Here is a 454-nt window from a genome sequence, read left to right on the forward strand (position 1 = left end):
AGGGATTGGTGCACTAATGTTGGCTAAAAGGTAAAAAGCTCATCTCAGGGATTGGAGCCCTAATGTTGGCTAAAGGCGACTAGGGAATGGAGGCCCTATGTCTAAAAGGCGCAACTCAGGGATTGGAGCCCTAATGTTGGCTAAAAGGCGACTAGGGAATGGAGGCCCTATGTCTAAAAAGGCTCAACTCAGGGATTGTAGCCCAAATGTTGGCAAAAGGCGACTAGGGAATGGAGGACCTATGTCTAAAAAGGCACAACTCAGGGATTGGAGCCCTAATATTGGCAAAAGGCGACTAGGGAGTGGTGGCCTTATGTCTAAAAAGGCACAACTCGGGGATTGGAGCCCTAATATTGGCAAAAGACGACTAGGGTATGGAGGCACTATGTCTAAAAAGGCGCAACTCAGGGATTGGAGCCCTAATGTTGGCTAAAAGGTAAAAAGCTCATCTCAG

This window comes from Nicotiana attenuata, chromosome 10 (genome assembly GCF_001879085.1).
Source record: "Nicotiana attenuata strain UT chromosome 10, NIATTr2, whole genome shotgun sequence".
In the NCBI taxonomy this organism is placed as follows: Eukaryota; Viridiplantae; Streptophyta; class Magnoliopsida; order Solanales; family Solanaceae; genus Nicotiana; species Nicotiana attenuata.